Source organism: Rana temporaria, chromosome 4 (genome assembly GCF_905171775.1).
Source record: "Rana temporaria chromosome 4, aRanTem1.1, whole genome shotgun sequence".
NCBI classification, from domain to species: Eukaryota; Metazoa; Chordata; class Amphibia; order Anura; family Ranidae; genus Rana; species Rana temporaria.
This window is the reverse complement of record NC_053492.1, coordinates 418,360,305-418,381,193: the sequence shown is the minus strand read 5'-3', so window position 1 is coordinate 418,381,193 and position 20,889 is coordinate 418,360,305. Positions and strand designations below refer to the sequence as shown.

Genomic DNA, 20,889 nt, shown 5'->3' with positions numbered 1-20,889 from the left:
TTCTGCTGCTGCAGAACGTCTTTGCCATAGCCAATTTGCGTCCACAGCAGCTATAACCCGGTCTATGATCTCTGGTGGAGGGTTAGGACCATAGTGTGCCAGTCTTAGTTTGACAGCCCGATCAAAGCTTGCCTCCTCCAGGGTCCTGTCTGTTACGCTGGGCCTTTCCGCTAAGTTGGGTCTTTCCGCTCCATCCATTTGGACCAGTTCTGTGATCACGTCCATCTTCTTATGGTTGCTGGCTGGTCTGCCATGGTTCTCCAGTAGTCCTTGTAGCTGTCCTTTAAGCAATGGAATTATCCCACTGCTGTGCCAACAATTGTAACGGTCACCACCGTTTACGACCTTCCATCCCATCCAAGACAGCTTATCGACACTCCACAATCAGGCAAACGAACACGACCCATAAGAATTCCCCCCAGAAACGAGACACAGCTCTTGTTTGAGGTTCAAAACAGGGAATGAAGTTTTATTGCAAGCACATGGTAACACATTTCTCTTCAAAATACATCCCTCCCATCCTTGGGAAACAGGGTGGGTTAAATTGTCCAATGACAATGGTGATACAGGTCAGGTGTAGGGTTGCCACCTCATCCCTTTAAAGCAGAACACATATGAATTACACAGGTTCTGTGGCTGATTAAAGCGGAGGTTCACCCGCACGTGACACTATTTCCCCCTAGATGGATGCTCGTTTTGTCTAGGGGAATCGGCTAGTTGTTTTAAAATATGATCCGTACTTACCGTTTACGAGATGCATCTTCTCCGCCGCTTCCGGGTATGGGCTGCGGGACTGGGCGTTCCTTCTTGATTGACAGTCTTCCATCGCGTCACGATTTTCCGAAAGAAGCCGAACGTCGGTGCGCAGACGCAGTATAGAGCCGCACCGACGTTCGGCTTCTTTGGCTACTAGTGACGCGATGGATGCGACCGTCGGAAGCCTCTCGGAAGACTGTCAATCAAGAAGGAACGCCCGCTCCCGAAGACCCATACCCGGAAGCGACGGAGAAGATGCATCTCGAAAACGGTAAGTACGGATCATATTTTAAAACAACTAGCCGATTCCCCTAGACAAAACGAGCATCCATCTAAGGGGAAAAGACAAAAAAATATATAATTGGGTGAACTCCCGCTTTAAGGTGGTAATTGAACTCAAGTGGAGCCTTATCTAAATTAAATTAGCCTCAGAACCTGTGTAATTCATATGTGTTCTGTTTTAAAGGGATGAGGTGGCAACCCTAGTCAGGTGTGTTCAAACTTCTCGTTCAGTAAACAGTCTTAGCAGGGGGGGGGGGGTTGCTGGAGTGACCCCCCCCCCCCCTTTCCTTACAGCAAGACACTTAAACATCCCATAATAGGTATCCAGACTGTCTGCCAAGCTCCAATCCACATAGCAGACTTAATTACCACAATAGACAATGGAATGCAATCACACCCCACCCCTTTCATCACAGCAAGCTTACTAGTATACATCAGCTATAACACAATATACAGTGAGGAAAATAAGTATTTGAACACCCTGCTATTTTGCAAGTTCTCCCACTTGGAAATCATGGAGGGGTCTGAAATTGTCATCGTAGGTGCATGTCCACTGTGAGAGACATAATCAAAAAAAAAAATTCCAGAAATCACAATTTATGATTTTTTAACTATTTATTTGTATGATACAGCTGCAAATAAGTATTTGAACACCTGTCTATCAGCTAGAATTCTGACCCTCAAAGACCTGTTATTCTGCCTTTAAAATGTCCTCCTCCACTCCATTTATTATCCTAAATTAGATGCACCTGTTTGAGGTCATTAGCTGCATAAAGACACCTGTCCACCCCATACAATCAGTAAGAATCCAACTACTAACATGGCCAAGACCAAAGAGCTGTCCAAAGACACTAGAGACAAATTTTTACACCTCCACAAGGCTGGAAAGCGCTACGGGGAAATTGCCAAGCAGCTTGGTGAAAAAAGGTCCACTGTTGGAGCAATCATTAGAAAATGGAAGAAGCTAAACATGACTGTCAATCTCCCTCGGACTGGGGCTCCATGCAAAATCTCACCTCGTGGGGTCTCAATGATCCTTAGAAAGGTGAGAAATCAGCCCAGGACTACACGGGAGGAGCTGGTCAATGACCTGAAAAGAGCTGGGACCACCGTTTCCAAGGTTACTGTTGGTAATACACTAAGACGTCATGGTTTGAAATCATGCATGGCACGGAAGGTTCCCCTGCTTAAACCAGCACATGTCAAGGCCCGTCTTAAGTTTGCCAATGACCATTTGGATGATCCAGAGGAGTCATGGGAGAAAGTCATGTGGTCAGATGAGACCAAAATAGAACTTTTTGGTCAAAATTCCACTAACCGTGTTTGGAGGAAGAAGAATGATGAGTACCATCCCAAGAACACCATCCCTACTGTGAAGCATGGAGGTGGTAGCATCATGCTTTGGGGGTGTTTTTCTGCACATGGGACAGGGCGACTGCACTGTATTAAGGAGAGGATGACCGGGGCCATGTATTGCGAGATTTTGGGCAACAACCTCCTTCCCTCAGTTAGAGCTTTGAAGATGGGTCGAGGCTGGGTCTTCCAACATGACAATGACCCGAAGCACACAGCCAGGATAACCAAGGAGTGGCTCTGTAAGAAGCATATCAAGGTTCTGGCGTGGCCTAGCCAGTCTCCAGACCTAAACCCAATAGAGAATCTTTGGAGGGAGCTCAAACTCCGTGTTTCTCAGCGACAGCCCAGAAACCTGACTGATCTAGAGAAGATCTGTGTGGAGGAGTGGGCCAAAATCCCTCCTCCAGTGTGTGCAAAGCTGGTGAAAAACTACAAGAAAGGTTTGACCTCTGTAATTGCAAACAAAGGCTACTGTACCAAATATTAACATTGATTTTCTCAGGTGTTCAAATACTTATTTGCAGCTGTATCATACAAATAAATAGTTAAAAAAATCATACATTGTGATTTCTGGATTTTTTTTTTTTTGATTATGTCTCTCACAGTGGACATGCACCTACGATAACAATTTCAGACCCCTCCATGATTTCCAAGTGGGAGAACTTGCAAAATAGCAGGGTGTTCAAATACTTATTTTCCTCACTGTATATACAATATATACAATATCTGACCGCATTAAATGTGACTAGCACAGGCCATAGTGGGGTTCTCATTCACCCTGTGCCCCTAAAGTGACTCCTGTTACACTCGGAATCATCGAACTTCATTTTCCTCGGCTCGTCGTAGTGTTGTACGTCACCGCGTTCTTGACGGTTGAAGTTTCCGACAACATTTTGTGTGACCGTGTGTATGCAACACAAGCTTGAGTCAACATTCCGTCGGGAAAAAAACCCACGGTTTTCTTGTCGGAAATTCCGATCGTGTGTACGCGGCATTAGTTTCCCCCAGAACAAGAGGGTTATGACATGCAAGGAGGAAGGGGATTGTGCTAAGGAATTGACTATTTATGCAGTAGAACATTTGTATGTGCTGTGGAAGAACTATATATAGATTATAAATAGGAAGAATTTTGAAGAGATTATGTGATCAACTTTTTGATGAAGTTTTGGATTTCAGCCCCACCCCCCAGGTTTTGAAAATATGTGGTTGTGCATTAAGCTAGTGTGCCAGGTTGGTGACGGGTCAGACCAGCTTAAAGGGGTTGTAAAGGTTTGTTTTTTTTATTTTCGAAATAGGTTCCTTTTAAGCTAGTGCATTGTTGGTTCACTTACAGTACCTTTTCCTTAGATTTCCCTTCTAAATTAAGGTGACCAGATTTTTAAAATGAAATCCGGGGAAATATTTTTTCTTTACTAGTAATGGCAACAATCAGCGACTCTCTACCCATCGCCGCCCGCCTCACAGCCTCTCAAGTCTTACTCTTCGGGCCCCGGCTACTACTGGATGGGGAGCGGAGGAAGATCACTCTGCCAGGGAAGGCAAGGAGATAGGCAGGTGGCTGGCCAGGATTTGAGCCAAGGCAGAATAACATGCGAGCGAAGCTGAATGGGCATGCGCCCGAAACTGAAGAAATATTCCCCGGCAGATCGGGGGGGGGGGTGTAATTCAATTTTTTTTTATTTTAATTCTGCATTGATTGTATTTGAAATTGCCCCTGCCCCCTATTAAATCCAATCTGGGGACAAAACCAGGGACAGACTTGGTCCGGGGACAGTGTCCTCAATCAGGGGACTGTCCCCTGAAACTGGGGATGTCTGGTCACCCTATTCTAAATGTTTTTTTCTTTGGTTGAATTTCTCACTTCCTGTTCCTCCTCAGTAAGCTGTTCTAAATGACTTTCCACCGCTCGGATGATGGTGGAAAGCTTACCGAGGAGAAACAGGAAGTGAGAAATTCAAACAAAGAAAAAAAACATTTAGAAGGGAAATGAAAGGAAAAGGTAAGTGAACCAACAATGCACTAGCTTAAAGGAACCTACAGTATTTAGAAAATAGAAGACAAACCTTTACAACCCCTTTAAAGAGGAGTTCCACCCTAAAAATGGACCTCCGCTTAACCCACTCCTCGCCCCCTTACATGCCACATTTGGCATGTCATTTTTTTGGGGGGGGAGTGGGGGTTTCAGGAGAAGGGGACTTCCTGTCCCACTTACTCCTTCTGCCGAGGGGCTGGAAAGGCCATTAGCTTAATCGCCTTTTCACAGCCCCTCCCTGTAGGCGAGCGCCTGTCCAATCGCCGTTCGCGCATGCGCAGTGGGTGCCCGGCCGTGAAGCCGAAAGCTGTCACTGCCGAGTGCCCACAGTAAGAATGAAGACGCCGGCCGGCGAGGGGGGGCGAGGAGCGGAGCCCCGGCCTGCGCGTCGCTGGAACTGTGGAGCAGGTAAGTGTCAGTTTATTAAAAGCCAGCAGCTACACTTTTTGTAGCTGCTGACTTTTAATAAACTCAAAAAATGGCTGGAAAACCCCTTTAAGGACTAGGTCAGCTACTGAATGGTCTGATTAAAGCTGGCCATAGATGGTTAGTTATATTTTTTTAACATTTATAGAAAAATTATCCATCAGAACATTCTTTCTTGCTTTCATTAAGCCAACTGATTTCACTTGAAAACCCTTAAAATGTTATTCTGATCTGCTATTTGAATGGGATCCAAAACAAATTTAAACTGTTTTAATGACTAAGAGTCGGTTCACACTAGGGCGACATGACTTCCAGCGCGACTTTCAGAGGCGACTCCGACACGACTTGAGCATGAACCACAGGGCGATCTGGGGCGATTTACAACACGACTTGAAGTCGTCTCCAGGACAGGAGACTTTCCAGTGGCCAATCAAACAACAATCAGCTCTGGGGGAGGGAGGGGGAGGGAGGGGTTTGCCTGAGAAATGTATGTTATCTTCCTGGAAAGTCGCTTCAGTTAAGACAGTTATCAGACTTGGAGGTGACTTCCATTGAAATCAATGGGTACAAATCGCCTACAAGTCGGATTGAAGTAGTACAGGAACCTCTTCTGAAGTCGGAGCGACTTGAGTAGTGTGTATTAACACCGCTCCCATTCACTTCCATTGTTTTTCTCTACAGCGCGACTTGAGGCGACCTCAAGTCGGATCCCAAGTCGCCCCAGTGTGAACCGACTCTTAATGTATGAAGAACACATTTACAGTTAGGATTTTATTAATTTGAGAAAATTTATCCTTCCTGCTCTTTTCAAATTTTCTCATCATTACGATGAGGAATGGATTGCGATTTGACCCCGCTAACCGTTAGAAAATCAAATTATCACTCCGAAAATGGAATTTTCAAGCAGACTTCTTCTGGTATATTGGCAGTTGGACAAGCTGCATGCATGACCCCTGACCTTCTGCAACCTAACGGGAAAGGATGAATTCCATAACTAGTAGCGGGAGAGCCAGACTCAAAATGTTTATATTTTAGCTCAGTTTTCCTAATTATAAAATGCATTCAAATCCTTTTCCACGGAGGGCTCAAAAGCATGAAGCGATGACAGTCATTCATGGCAGATGGTTTTTGTTTTTCTCAGAATACATTTCTTCCTTCTACATATTTATACTCGCTTCTGAAAATTTAAAGTGTTGTTAAATATTTATTCAGTGTCAGGTTGAGTCTCCTTCAGCGCTGTGCCATTCAACGTTGTGCGGCAGAGGCTAAGCTCAGCGGAACGGGACACATCTCCACTGTGAAGGTCACTTTACGGGGGAGTTAATTGGCAATTGCATTCTCATTATAGTGAGACGTAAATACCTCAATTTATTGTGTTTACTCAGGGTCACAATTTTCAGGTGTAGCGTGGCAGGATCATATTGAAATGATGAGTTTTTAGGGATATAAATTCTCAGCAAAAGAGAGAACTAAGTCATTTTTAGGGAGAAGAAAGGTGACACCTATGGTCACTCTGTGTATGAAATTTCAGGAATATTATTATTATTATAATACAGTATTTATATAGCACCAACGGGTTGTGCAGTGCTCTAAATACAAAGTGAGACAGTACAGATACAATACAATGAGTTAGGAGGGTCCTTTAAATGGAAGAGGACTCCAGTGGCAACCTGTGAAGCTCTAGTGAACTCCATGCCCAAGAGGGTTAAGGCAGTGCTGGAAAATAATGGTGGCCACACAAAATATTGACACGTTGGGCCCAATTTGGACATTTTCACTAAAGCCTCGTACACACGGTCGGACATCAAACAAACTTTCCCTTGGATTTTTGTCCGAAGGGAGTTGTCCGGGCACACCCATAGCATACACACGCTCAGACTTTTCTGCAAACTTTTCTAAAACTTTCACAACATCACGTGGTTTTTCTGCTCTTTTCTGCTCTTTACCGCCACCCTTTGGTTAACTTCTGCTATTGTTGGTTGATTTTAACATTGGTTCTGAGCATGCTTATTTGCACTTTGTACAAAAGTCCGATGGCTTGCTGTACACATGGTCGGACTAGGCACCATCGGACTTTTGTTGCCGAAAAGTTTGTCCGTTTGCAGACCGAACTTTTTGTCCGATGAAACCCGAAAAAGTTGGTCCGATGGAGCGTACACACGATCGGACAAATTTGAAAACTTGCCGATTTTGAAGTTTGTTGGCAAAAAGCCCGACTGTGTGTACGGGCCTTTAACGGTGTAATCACTTTTGTTGCCGGCGTTTAAGGCCCCATACACACGGGAGGAGTTATCCGCGGATACGGTCCAGCGGACCGTTTCCGCGGATAAATCCTCTCGAGGATTTCAGCAGATTTTAATGCGATGGAGTGTACTCACCATCGCATTGAAATCCGCGCCGAAATCCTCTGGCGATGACGTGTCGCGCCGTCGCCATGATTATGATGCGGCGACGTGCGCGACGCTGTCATATAAGGAATTCCACGCATGCGTTGAATCATTGCGACGCATGCGGGGGATCCCTTCGGACGGATGGATTCGGTGAGTCTGTACAGACCAGCGGATCCATCCGTTGGGATGGATTCCAGCAGATGGATATGTTGTGCATGTCAGCAAATATTCGATCTGCTGGAATCCATCCCAGGGGAGATATATCCGCGGAAAAAGATCCGCTGGCGTGTACACACCATAGGATCTATCCACTGAAACCCATTTGCTGGGATTTATCTGCGGATGGATTCTATGGTGTGTATGGGGCCTTAGACATTGATGGCTGTGTGTTGAGTTATTTTGAGGGGACAGCAAATTTACACTGTTATACAAGCTGTACACTCACTACTTTACATTGTAGCAAAGTGTAATTTCTTCAGTGTTGTCACATAAAAAAGGTATAATAAAATATTTACAAAAATGTGAGGGGTGTGCTCACTTTCGTGAGATACTGACATACAGTAAAACCTTGGATTGTGAGCATAATTCATTCCAGAAACATGCTTGTAATACAAAGCATTTTTTTTACAGGGTATAAAAGAGAAGAGAGGCGCCTCTACGTGTAGCAATAAGTTGCTAAATGTTGTACCTTCAATAAATGTAACCATATTGCTACACTTAGAGGCTCCTCTCTTTTATACTCAATTGTGACATGACGCTACTCTTATAACAAGACATCGCTTCTATATCAAGACGAAATTTATTAAAATATTTTGCTCATCTTGCAAAATGCTCTCAAACCAAGTTACTCTCAAACCAAGGTTTTACTGAACTGTATATGGATTCATGAGTTTGCTTTGAATATTAAAACATTCATAAATAGTGTTTAAAAGGGGTTGCATTAAGGTGAAAAAACACCTTGTAGTGTCTGCCCCCCCCTACCCCCGATTTACTTACCTGAGCCCAGAATTTCCTTGGGCACTATTCTGCGTCGCTCTCTCCATGGCTTCTCGGCTCTTCATTGGATAGATTGATAGCAGCTCAGCCATTGGCTCCCGCTGCTGTCAATCAAATCCAATGATGCGGCCGCCAGGGGCGGGGCTGTGTCATACACTCGCGGTCTATGGACACAGAGTGTATGACACAGGAGCGCGCCCGCAAGGTAACCCCCTTCGGGATAAAGCTTCCCAGATTGGGTTATCTAATGTGGGGAGGAGCCGCGAGAGCCGCCGTGGGACCCTAGACGAGTCGTTCAGGGCCACTCTGTGCAAAACGAACTGCACAGTGGAGGTAAGTATGACATGTTTGTTATTAAAAAAAAACAACACGAACCTTTAGTGCCCGTTCACACTACCGCGACTTGGGATCCGACTTGTGTCGCCCCAAGTCACGCGACATGAGAAATTACATTGAAGTGAATGAGAGCCGTCTTAATGCACACTACTGACGTCGCCCCGACTTCAGAAAAGGTTCCTGTACTACTTCAAGGTGACTTGTAGGAAGTTGCCTCCATATCACTCTGTTTGTGGTGCTCAGATACAATTGAATTACTCTTTAATTTTGTTGACCAACAGACCTGCTGGCTGAAACTGTCAGAGCCGGTTCACACTGGGGCGGCACGACTTCGGGGCCGTATTCGGCAAGGCATCCTGAAGACGACTTCAGAGGCAACTTGCAAAATGACCTCTGTATAGAAGTCAATGCAAGTCGCCCCCAAAGTCGTACAAGAACCTTTTTCTAAGTCGGAGCGATTTGCGTCACTCCTATTAGAACGGTTCTATTGAATACAATGGGATGCGAGTCGCGACTTGTCAGGCGGCTGAGTCGCCTGACGAGTCGCCCCAGTGTTAACCTGGCTCTTACTGTGTGTCACTCTCTCTCCCTGTAGACACATAATGGCAGCTTCAACTAGGTGTGTATATAAAGCATTTTTTTTTAAACATTTGATAAAAAATGTTAGGCTCAAAATGCTTTTTTTAATGTAAAACATATTTGCCAGCCTATATTATAACATGAACAGAAACTGTGTCAACACAGGTTTCCAAATAAAAGAAGTACATGGCAATATTGTCAGGATAAGAATCTGTAGACTTCAATGACTTCCAATCATGAAAGGGTTAAAGTGATTTCTGATCGGTCGGTGTGATTTACAGTGCTTTGCTTTCACTGTTTATTGAACATAGCTGCATATTGGTCACAGTTTTGGGACTGTTCTGTTGCATATCAGAAATAATAACCAATATGCCATTATCTTTAGAAAGGTGAACAGCTCCTTTAAGGCAGCCTATGGACAAATCCTCTTTGTAGACCAGAGTCTTACTTTAAGTGCTGCCAGATGGCAGCCGGGGCTCTTAGGGTGCCCTATGAAATGGAGCGGGACAATCTAAGAAGCAGAGAGGGTCATTTTAGATGATGGAGGATAGGATGACCTTGTAGAGGAAGCCTCAATGGATGGCTGTTTTGTGAAGCGAATATATCCTATCCTGATCTTCAGCCTCCTTCATTTTACTGACGTTTCCCAGCAGGGCTCCCATGCAAATGATGAACATGCAAACGTTCTGCAGGGTGATCAGTCTACCTTAAAGCGCAAATTCTGCTGTGAAGGGGAAGCAAGGTGACGGATGCACTTAGCTTACCACAGCAGAGGGAGTGACCTCAGGATCAACAAAGTAATTCCACTTTTATTTTGTAACCCTGAGCCAGTGCAAATCCTGATCCTCGCTTCCAAGATAAACAATGATGTATTTACAGTGAACAGCCTCAGAGTTTGCATTGAAAAGTTTACCTTAAAGTTATAGTAACATTTTACACAGCTTTTCAAAACGGCATCTCATATAGAGGGTTTTAGGTTCTTGGTTCCTCTGTTCTATATCAGACATTGCAATCAGCGCCTTTGCTGAATGACTACTGAGTTAAAGGGGTTGTAAAGGTACAATTTCTTTCCCCTGAATAGCTTCCTTTACCCTAGTGCAGTCCTCCTTCACTTACCTCATCCTTCCATTTTGCTTTTATATGTCCTTATTTCTTCTGAGAAATCCTCACTTCCTGTTCTTCTGTCTGTAACTACACACAGTGGAGTGTGAGGCTTTCTCCCTGGTGTGGAGTGTTGTGCTCCCCCCTCCCTTGGACTACGGGAGAGTCAGGACGCCCACTAACAATCTCTATCTGCAACGTAGAGGAGAGAGCATCCTGACTCTCCTGTAGTCCAAGGGAGGGGGTGAGCACGACACCCCACGCCAGGGAGAAAGCCTTGCATTACTGTGTGGAGTTACAGACAGAAAACCAGGCCAGGAAATTTAGGGCCTCTGCTCCAGCTTTGGCTATACTGTTTGTGCATACTGTCGTTGTCTGGGGTTGTGTTCCCACCCAAGGCCGACAGGTGGCAGCAGTGGGGTCAAGTGCAGTTGGATATCTCTTCCCGGCAACCAATCAGGAGGGTTGATCGCCTCGCTGTGCATGCTAGGAAGGGGTATTTAAATGGCAGACGCCATTGGTTTGGGGTCGTTGTGTTCCCGCCCTTGAGCTAGGCAGTTGTCCTGGCCGGGGTGTGTGTGTCGCAGTCTTCCTGGCTCCGGGACCATGTTGGTCCGGAGCACATTCATCTAGATTGTGGATCCAGTGAGTCCCTATTTCGCCAAGTGGTCCTGGGCTGTCCGTCCAATTGGTTTGCTTTGGAGGTATTGCAGGTATGAGATATCAACCCACACAGGGCATCTGCCAAGCTTCATTAAAGCTTCAAAAAAGCATCAAAGAAACACCACCGAAGCATCATTAAAGCACCACTGATGCATCATCAAAACACCACTGAAGCATCATCGAAGCATAATTGGAGCATCATCAAAGCAACACAGAAACATCAAAAACACATATAAAAAAAGCATGTTGAAGCTTTAATGTGTGTTGAAGTTGAAGCAAGTGTTAATGAGGCTCCATGCACACTGGAAGCTAAAAAAAAGCTATAAAAAACACCAGTAGCTTTGCAGGGAGCCTTTCAAAGTTTTTTAGCTTTTTTGCAATAGCGTTTATTAGCATTTTTCAGTGTAGCGTTTTTTAGCTTTTTTTTTTTTTTAATGGATAAAAAAACACTAAAAAACCCTGGCGAGCTGCATTTTTGAGTGTTTTAGAGCCATTGTTAGAGTTTTTCTGGGTTTTGTGTTTTTTAGCATTTTTTCCCGCCGAAAATCTGCACTTTGAATGTGATTTTCGGGCGTTCAGAAAGAAGCCCAAAATCTCCACTGCTCATTAACGCTAAAAAACGTCCATGTGTGCATGGACACATAGGCTAACATAGAGTGCAGTTTATGGGCTTTTAAAAACAAAACAAAAAACGCCAATAATTGCAGTTTATGAGCTTCAGTGTGCATGGAGCCTGTTTTGGAACCCCTTTTTTAGACTGAGGATTGCTCATATTAGAGATCTGCACAAGTCTATGCAATTGGCCATGCAATCTGATTGTACAGGTGATACTCGAAAAATTAGAAATATCGTGCAAAAGTTCATTTATTTCAATAATGTAATTTAACCACCTCAATACCGCACGCCATCATATAATGTCCTGGTATTGAGGTGGGGAAATCTGAATCATTCAGATATCCTTCTTTTCAGCGCACCATATAATGATTCTGCGCACCATAAGAACTATCATAACGCCAGTTCCTGCCGCTTGATTGTTCTTATAGGCGGCGGGAGGTGACGTCCCCCCCCCCCTCCCGCCGCCATCTGGTGCTTCTCCGGGCTCTCCCCTGCCATCGGGGGCCCGGAGAACGAATCGGCCGGTGCCGGCTTACGACGATAGAGATTTCCGGTGTCCAGATTTCACCAGACGTCACGCCCGGGTACCCGGAAGTAAACAAAGTCGCAATCGCGGCTGTCGGCATGAGATCGGTGATTTTTTTTTTCACATTATCATGTTTTCAAGCCTGGAGGAGAGATGTGGGGTCTTATTGACCCCGCATCTCTCCATAGAGAGGACCTGTCACAGTGATTCCTATTACAAGGGATGTTTACATTCCTTGTAATAGGAATAAATGTGATCAAAAAATAAAAAAAGGTGTAAACAAAAAAAATTAAATTAATAAAAAAAATATATATATATTAAAACGCCCCTATCCCGGTAGCTTGCGCTCAGAAGCGAAAACACACATAAGTCCCGCCCACATATGTAAACGCCGTTCAAACCACACATGTAAGGTATCGCCGAGTGCGTTAGAACGTGTGCAACAATTCTAGACCTTCTCTGTAACTCTAAACTGGTAACCTGTAAAAAAAATGAAAGCGTCGCCTATGGAGATTTTTAAGTACCGTAGTTTGGCGCCATTCCATGAGTGTGCGCAATTTTCAAGCGTGACAAGTTAGGTATCTATTTACTCTGCGTAACGTCATGTTTCACATTATACAAAAAGATTGGGCTAACTTTACTGTTTTGTTATTTTTTCATTCATGAAACTGTTTTATTTCCCAAAAACAAAGGCGTTTGAAAAATTATTGAGCAAATACCGTGCGAGATAAAAAGTTCAATGACCGCACTTTATTCCCTATGGTGTCTGCTAAAAAATATATATATATGTGTTTGGGGGTTCTTAATAATTTTCTAGCAAAAAAAATCGGATTTTTACATGAAGTAGAGAAGTGCCAGAGTAGGCCCGGTATGGAGGTGGTTAAAAGATGAAACTAATATATGAGATTACATTACATGCAAAGCAAGATAGTTCAAGTCGTGATTTGTCATAATTGTGATAATTATGGCTTACAGCTAATGAAAACCCCAAATCCACAATCTCAGAAAATTAGAATATTGTGAAAAGGTGCAATATTCTAGGCTCAAAGGGCCAGATTCAGGTATATTTACATTACACCGCCGCAGGTTTACAGCGTAAGTGCCTGATTCACAAAGCTCTTACCTGTAAACTTGCGGCGGTGTAACGTAAATCCGCTCGGCGCAAGCCCGCCTAATTCAAATGGGGCGGGCACCATTTAAATTAGGCGCGTTCCCGCGCCGAACGTTCTGCGCATGCTCCGTTAGGAAATTTCCCGACGTGCTTTGCACGAAATTACGGCGCCCCAAAGTTTTTTTTGAACGGCGACGTGCAATATGTCGTTTCGTATTCCCGGACGTCTTACGCAAAAAAAATCGAAATTCGACGCGGGAACGACGGCCATACTTTACCATGGCTGATCTAAAGATAAGCCATGATAAAGCAGGCCTAACTTTGCGACGGGAAAAAACGACTAGCGAGAGATTGCGACGAACGCGCGTATCTTCGTGGATCGCCGTAACTAGTCATTTGCATATTCTACGCCGACCGCAATGGAATCGCCACCTAGCGGCCGGCCTAGAATTGCATCCTAAGATCCGACGGTGTAAGTCAATTACACCTGTCGGATCTTAGAGCTATCTATGCGTAACTGATTCTATGAATCAGACGCATAGTTAGGACGGGTGGATCACAGAGATACGCCGTCGTATCTCTTTTGTGAATCTGGCCCAAAGTGTCCCAAAAGTTTCACCTTTTAAATTGCATTAGTGAAATAAATGAACTTTTGCATGATATTCAAATTTTTTGAGTATCACCTGTATAATCACCTTAATATTTCTCAACACCTGTGTAGCAAGAGGGCCCACCTTCAGTTTATATCCAATCAGGCAGGTCTTTACATGACATCTGATCGAATTGTTACATGTAAAGTCAGCTGTACTGGGCTCATAAACAGATTTCTTTCTTGTATTTTACTTTCTATATTACATACTGTACATTATTTTTGTGGCGGTGGGGCATCCACCACTTACAACATGAACGCGTGAATTGTATGTTAATGTGATTGCTCAGGCGGTGCCCACGTTTGATGCCTCGTATATCCCCAGGACTGCCGGCTGCAAATGATATTAGCAGGAAGTTTTGGTTAATGTGAGCGCCTGGACTAGATTAGCAGGATTAATGCTCTGTAAAATGATCTACGCTTTTCCATTTTGTGTGTGTTTTTAAGCATGAATCAGTGAATTATTTTTTTATTGTCTTCTCACTTTCCACGGGTTTTTACAATGAAGTTAATAGCGTGTAAAATGGTTAATTTATTTCAACCAGGAATTGTATACTAATGTGGGAACAGGCTGATGAGGGTTGAACGGTATTGGCAATTGTAGATGCGGCGAGATGAAAATATAATATGTGACTTTAAAGCTTGAATTCCAGGTATGATCTGTATTGCATAATTACATTGCACCAGCTTGGCACAATATACGTACGTATATCTCATACCTGAGGGACTGCTGAGGAAGCTGACCATTAATGTAGTAGCTGAATCTACTACAGGGATCGCCGCAATCTGGCTGCTCCACTGCACACTGACCGCAGACAAATGCACACTGGGTACTGCCGCCATTCAGCGTTATCTAATTGGAGGATGTGAACATTATGACATCACCTTCCCTTCTCTCCACCTCATCCAGATAACGCCTTATCATCAGATAACGCAATGTACTGACCAAAAAAAATAACAAGGTGTTCCATAAATGAAGGCAGAAGTGAGGCAGCCACTCAGCATAGGACCTGGAAGATCATGGCAATTAGTGGCGGCCCGTCTATAGAGGGCGCACGGGGGCTGTCTCCCCTATCCATGCGTCTAGACCCCTTCCCTATCCATGCATCAAGCCCCCTGATCTACATATCTGGATTCCAATGCGGGGTGGGTGTTTTATTGAAGCACCCGATTAAATGTTCTGCCGTCTGTGTGCATGACAAGTTCACGGCCAACGCCCATTTGCACAAAAATCCACGGAAAAGTCTGATGGAAGTCCGATCATGTGTACGAGGCTTCATTTACTGATAGGCAAATCAACATTTCTGTGTTTGTGATGAATGGGAGATTCAATTACATAATTTTTTTTATCCATAAATGTTTTTCTGTACCCTTTAAGGACCCGTTAACACTTCTTTGCTTTGCGGTATTAGTGCGCCATCGCCCCAACACAGGAAGAATCATCTGCTCTTTTTTGTTACGGCGCATTGTACCTAGGGTGACCACATTTCCAAACTACCATTCAGGGACACCCTCCCTTCCCAAAAATCAGCTTGTGCTGTAATCAATCACAGCACAGTGATTGGACACAAGAGGCGGGATTTATGATTTCTCCAATCACAAGCAGGGGCAGGATTGTGCTTCTCCAGGCAATTCCGGGCAGGACAAGTACTGTCAGTGAGTAAAGCGGTGATGTGGTGGCTTTTTTGGGGGCATCAGATTGGCCCGGGGGGCAGTGTTGCCAACCTACCAGATTGAAATTTACTGGCACGACACCCAAAATTTACTGGCGCAGCCACGTTTTTACTGGCATTTCACAAAAGTTACTAAATTACATTGTTAGGTGTAAATTTCAGTATTTAGGCTACAAACAAGTACACTAGGCAAATGGCAATGTGAGTTAAGGTAAAAAAAAAAAATTTTTGTTATTTTCGATAAAATAAGGGCAAATTATTTAGTCACATCACCCCCTGCCTCCGTCCCCCTCTGCCACCAACACCCCCTGCCTTCACCCCCCTCTGCGGTGCCACAATCTCCCCCTGCCTCCAATCTCCCTCTGCCTCTAATCTCCCTCCAATCACCCCCTGCCTCCATCGTCCCCTGCCTCCATCCCCCTCTGCGGTGCCACCAACAACCCGTCTCCATCCCCACCCTTTGCGATGCCACTCTCCCCCTCTGCGGTGCCAACAACACCCCCTGCCTCCAATGCAAAATGCGGCACTGTCCTGGGAAATCCGGGACATGTGGTCACCCTAAAATTTGTACCACAGATGCATTTTGGAGTTTCATTGAGGGATTGAGGCAAATGGATGTTGGCATAGCACCCTACTTGGTGGGTTATCATGCATTGCAGAAGATCACTGTGGGGTGAACAAGCCCTAAAGTGCTTCTGAATATGTCAGTGTTTTATGGATTCATGAAATACATTTCTAAATAAATAAACAAAAAAGCACATGACTGTGCACCTTCTCATACTGCACTTTACAATGTCTACGCAGCCAAACAAATTACATATAAAACCACATTCATCGTAATGAAATAAAAGACTAGCAAAACAACGTGTAAGAATCCACTGAATGATTGATGTTTTAAAAACAGCATTTTATTACTACACGAATGCCATAATAAAAAGCCCTAACAAAATAAAGTTCCCTAGTTTATGTAATAAAAGGCACGCAGTATACCGCACAGCAAGTGGTGACTGGAAATCAAATGCTAAAACAAGCCACCGCAAATGCTTTATGATGGCAATCATAGCAATACATGATCAAATTTCAGGAGCCCATAAACATATCGGATTCTATTTATGAAAGGGCCCTCAAAGCCAAACTCCAAGCAAGAGATTAAAGATACAATTGAAATTCCATAGTGGGAAATTTGCTTGACAAGGGATTCGTAAATCTGGCCAGCCTTTTTAAACCAGCTAGGACCAGGGGTGGACTGACAACCCATGGGGCCCCTGGCCAATAGAAGATTATGGGGCCCCTGGGCCACCATGCCAGGACAAAGTGCAGAGGCAGGGCAGCTAAAATCTCAGGATTTTCACATCAGAAGCATGTCGGTTTAAGACATAGCAGGGACAGATGTAAAAAAAACACAGATTTTTACATACTGTCCCTCGTTTTATTGAGCCTGGCAACCCTGATGGGGCCCCCTAGTGGCATGGGGCCCTCGGGCAGTGCCCGAAAGTCCCAATGGTCAGTCCGCCCCTGGCTAGGACTGCTAGGTCCCTGATCTCTAGTGTAGGTAAAGCCCAACTCCAGGTTCAGGCCTTCTTGAGCAGATCACCAGCCACTGTAAATATCCTTTTATGTATATAAAACGCATTGCTCCTGGTTTATGCACAGTATTTAAATACAAAATCCCCATTTGGCTATCAAAATAAAATGGAGAAAGCAGTATCACCTCCTGAATGCCTGACAGCCACTGCTCCACTGCCCTCTGAAAAGCAGTCTACTGCAGATTGCTTTTTAGAGGGGTGGCAAAAGCTGCCACCAATGTGAATGAGCCCTTAAAAATAATTTGCATCTGTACACCGGTGTACTAATTTATATACAGGTGAAACTCGAAAAATTTTAATGTTTTGCAAAAGTTAATTATTTCACTAATTCAACGTAAAAGGTGAAACTAATATATGAGATGGACTCACTACATGCAAAGCAAGATAGTTCAAGCCGTGATTTGTCATAATTGTGATGATTATGGCTTACAGCTCATGAAAACCCCAAATCCACAATCTCAGAAAATTAGAATATTACATGCAATCAATAAAACAAGGATTGTACTTAGAACAATATTGGATCTCTGAAAAGTAGAAGCATGCATATGTACTCAGTACTTGGTTCGGGCCCCTTTTGCAGCAATTACTGCCTCAATGCGGCGTGGCATGGAATTTTTGGGGGGAACCCCACGCAATTTTTTTTTAAATGTTGCAGGGTTCCCCTTAATATCCATACGAGACCTGAAGGGCCTGATATGGAATTTGGGGGGGACCCCCACGCTTTTTTTGTTTTAATTTTGGTTCGGGGTTCCCCTTAATATTCATACCAGACCTAAAGGGCCTAGTAATGGACTAAGGGGGGAACCCATGCTGTTTTTTTTTTCACTGACTTTTATCTGTATTGCCAGGACCCAACAATTCATTATAGCCGCGAGTAGTTTTAAATGACTTTTTTCCTTTAGACCCCTTTCACACTGAGGAGTTTTTCAGGCGGTACAGCGCTAAAAATAGCGCTGCTATACCGCCTGAAAAACTCCTGCCCAGCAACCTCAATGTGAAAGCCGGAGGGCTTTCACACTGAGGCGATGCGCTGGCAGGAGAGAAAAAAATCTCCTGCAAGCATCATCTTTGGAGCGGTGAGAGGAGCGGTATGTATACCGCTCCTTCACCGCTCCTTACCATTTAAAACAATGGGAAACTGCAGTAATACCGCCCGCAATGCGTCTCTGCAGAGGCACATTGCAGGCGGTATTAATCCTTTATCGGCCGCTAGCGGGGGTTAATACCGCACCGATAGCGGCCGAATCCCGCGGCAATTCCGACGGTATAGCGCCGCTATTTTTAGCGGCGCTATACCGCCACCGCGCCTCCCGCCCCAGTGTGAAAGGGGCCTAAGAAATGTCTTTTTATGCAGGGACTTTTCTAAGCATGGAAAACATGCACCACTTTACAGGCATACTATAGACACCCCCCAGGTATGAAATTTAAAGCAATATTTCACTTTTATTGTTTCACTTTAAGCATTATTAAAATCACTGCTCCTGTAAAAACGGGCATTTTTAATACTTTTTTTGCATTGATGCATGTCCCCTGGGAAAGGATCCAGGTCCCCAAAGACTTTTTATGACAATAACTTGCATATTAACCTTTAAAATTAGCACTTTTGATTTCTCCAATAGACTTTTAAAGGGTTTTCCGCGGCTTTTCGAAATTGGCCGTGAACACCCCAAATTGTTCCCTGTTCGGCGAACTCATATTCGACTGGAACAGATATCCCATCCCTAGCAGAGACCAATCAGAACGCGCAGAGCGACCCATGAATGAGCAGTATGGAACCAGGAGTGAAGCAGAAAGTCTTCACTGCCTGTTTCCCTTACCAGAAATAGCAGTGGCAGCACCCAGGAGGCGATCCGAAGATCGGCTGGGGTGCCGACATGGGAATCCAAAAACAGTTGGAAGAAGGTTAATACCGTTCACAAGGTCAAATGCACCTGTCAATGAACTATGAATGATCCCAGAAATATCTCAAAGGCCCCGTACACACAAGAGGATCGATCCGCTGGAATTGACCTGCGGACCGGTTTTAGCGGATAGATCCCCTGGTGTGTACGATCCAGCGGATATTTTTCCGCTGATTTTTTTCCCCGGATTTCCAGCGGATCAAAATTTCTTAACATGCTAAGAAATCGATCCGCTGGAATCCAGTCCAATGGATTGATCCGCTGGTCTGTACAGACTCACCGGATCAATCCGTCCGAATCCATCCCTCGCATGCGTCGTAATGATTTGACGCATGCGTGGAAGTCCTTATATCACAGCGTCGCGCACGTCACCGCATCATCATCGCGGCGACGGCGTGACACGTCACCGCGGAGGGAATTTCGCTGGGATTTTGATCTCATGGTTAGTACAACCATGAGATCAAAATCCGCCAGAGGACCTCCGGACCGTTTCTGTGGATCGATCCTCTCGTGTGTACTAGGCAAAACTGACCTCAATTGTAAGCGGAATTTACCTGAACATGCTCTGCATTTGTCCATTGACACAAACCCAAAGTCCGTTAGCACAGCCGGCCCTAACAAGGCAGAGGCTGCATGACCTGTGACACTCCATACAAGAATGGAGGATTATAGGAAATGATTAAAAGTTCCTTTTTAAGTGCACATTTTACAGAATTTCTAAGGCCGTTTGAAAAGCCAGACAGGATATAAAAAGTAAAAGTTAGCCCAGGTAGAGTTGGCAATCAGAAATGGTATTTTATCAGCCGAGGATGCGGAGAAGCGCGTTCTGTACAGCTCAGTGATTACACCAAAGCGGCTTCTAAAAGAGTCCAAATGAAATAATCATTCCACCTCTGAATAAGACACTGATGAAAATCTATCCTGTAATTGAGAGGAAGGCAGTAGATTATAATCTGCACTTATTGTTACACAGTAAATCAAGACCATCAATAGAATGTTATGTGGAAGGGTTAGAGATGGAACGCCGCGCTGCAATTGTTCCCATTCATTCTATATTTTACATTCTGACCTCGCTTTTTTTCTGTTTCTATCCTATTGGAGATCTTTTAATAGAACTAGATGGGTAAAAGTTCTTTCAGCTCTTTTGTATTTTTTATATGAGTTGCTTAACAGTGCTTGTGATTTTGCAAAAGAAAAAAGAGAGACAAAATCTGGCGATAGATGTTTAGGAATGGTCGATGGGTTGGATGATCTCACAAATGTCTTTTTGCTGCAGCTTTGGCTATAAACAGTAATGCTCTGGTCACACGACCATTCCTATTTGAAAGAAATCTTTATCGGTTTGGGTTAATTTTTTTATATTTTTTTTATGTTTAAATGCTTTAAACATTTTCTTTATAACTCACTGGCAGAGAAGGAGTTAATACTAGGGGGCGATCAAGGGGTTAAATGTGTGTGAGTGTTTCTAACTGTGGGGAATGGAACTGATTGGAGGAGTAGACAGTGTTGCCAACCGTCCGTATTTTTACGGACAGTCCGTAAAAACGGGTAATTTTTTCCCCCGTTCGTAAATGTCTGCGGTTGCGGGAATGTGCCAGTAAAAAAAGCCGAGATCGGTTCGGCTTGGAACTGCGCATGGAGATTGGAGGCAGGGGGTGATTTGAGGCAGGGGATGATGGTGGCTGCGGTGGCACGGGAGAGGGGGATGGAGGCAGGGGGAGATTGGAGGCAGGGGGTGATTGAAGGCAGGGGATGATGGTGGCACGGGAGAGGGGGAGATTGGAGGCAGGGGGAGATTGGAGGCAGGGGGAGATTGGAGGCAGGGGGTGATTGGAGGCAGGGGGTGTTGGTGGCACCGCAGAGGGCGATGGTGGCACCGCAGAGGGTGGGGGATGGAGACAAGGGTTGTTG

The 20,889-nt window shown here is 44.5% G+C and overlaps 1 protein-coding gene across 1 annotated transcript in view; it reads left to right on the top strand.

Moving 5' to 3' along the window:
- Positions 1-20,889, top strand: part of LOC120937816 (calpain-13-like) — a 178,679-nt gene that overhangs the window by 58,659 nt on the left and 99,131 nt on the right. The window lies entirely within an intron of this gene.